Source organism: Aythya fuligula, chromosome Z (assembly GCF_009819795.1).
Source record: "Aythya fuligula isolate bAytFul2 chromosome Z, bAytFul2.pri, whole genome shotgun sequence".
In the NCBI taxonomy this organism is placed as follows: Eukaryota; Metazoa; Chordata; class Aves; order Anseriformes; family Anatidae; genus Aythya; species Aythya fuligula.
Window position 1 is genome coordinate 56,048,335 of NC_045593.1, and position 1,486 is coordinate 56,049,820.

The window sequence follows — 1,486 nt, forward strand, 5'->3', positions numbered from 1 at the left end:
GTTTTCTGAAATCTCCCTGGCAAATTTAAAAAACAAAAATAAAAAAAAAAAATCCACCTGCATATATACTGATCTACATGCAGAAACATATACACATGCATAATACAGCCCTAGGAGAAGAAAATCTATTAAGTGAATATTTCAGTGCCAAGAAACACTAAGAGCTGCAAGCACATGGGGGGAGAGGGAGGATGTGATTTCAGTAGAAGAGTGTTACACTGGCAGGGTTCAGATTAGACTGAAGAAAGAAAAAATTGGATATTTTTCTGAGGGAGAAAAAGCTAAGAGAGTAATAGAAAATATGCTCACAGTTAAAACGCGTAAGATATACGTGGGGAAAACGGGGAAAATAATGCAGCATACAGTTCACAGCAAACTAACCAAGTACCTCCTTTTTCTCTAGTTCTCCATGTACCCGCTCTTTTAAAGCTTTTTGTTGCTGCGTTATTGTTCTTCCATCTCTGATGCTTTATGCAGCAGCCTGCCTTGTAGGTATGTAATGGGATAAAATGAGCAGCTAGAAACACACTGCTAACAAAATGCAAAAAATGGTAAACTGCCATGGTTACAAAGGGATGAATTAAAACAGCTAGCTGCACAGCAGGTTGATCCCGAGCTAAGAAAATCTTTCAGCAACAGCCATGACCACTGCTGTTGATTTGTGCGTAGCCGTAAATCTGGATGTGGAGGAGCCACTTGACTGAATTTGCAGGTGCTGCACACTGATCTGCTTACTGGAGTGCTTTTTGCTGTAAACATGTTAGGCTGAACATGTTTGCTTCAGGAAAAAAAAAAAAAAAAACAGAGAGAGAGAGAGAAAAAAAAGGAATAAAAAACAGGAAAGGAGGGAATGGCTGTAGATGAGTCATTTCTCTGCACACAGCAAGGCCCACATACCAAAACCCAAAATGCAGTTTGCAAAGAAGTGCGGGTACCCCAAAATGACCCCAAATGATGCCAGGGCACCGCGGGCTCGCTTGGGATGGGGTGCCCAGTGTGCGGGCCCTGAAAGGAGGGCAGAAACGCGGCGCTGCAGGCAGGACGCAGCCGTGAAACGGGGCACACAGGAGCCAGAAGCACGGGGAAGCATCCACCCAAAGTTGTGCCTGCGGAGCGGTGCTTGGAGGAGCCTCTCGCTCAGCATCAGTGCCGTGACAGCTCTCCCAGCTCATCGCCCGCTGCCAGCCACGCGCCCCTATTGTTCCGAGCAGCCGCGGGCGGCACTAACAGCACCGGGAGAGGCAGCAATTAGCTGGGGACACCCGCTAATTGCACCCCCAGCCACCTGCACCCCCAGGAGGGGTGGATGCCAGCCGGGGACAGGCGCCGCCCGCCTTCCTCCACCCCAAGACCCGCAGCCTCCCCCTCGCCCACCCGCCGGCCGAGGGCGGCGCTTGCGGCTCGGGGCGGTCCCGGCGTGGCCCCGCCGCCGTTCCCCGGTCCCCTGGAGCCTCTCCTGTCCCTGTCCCCATCCCTGTCCCCGTCC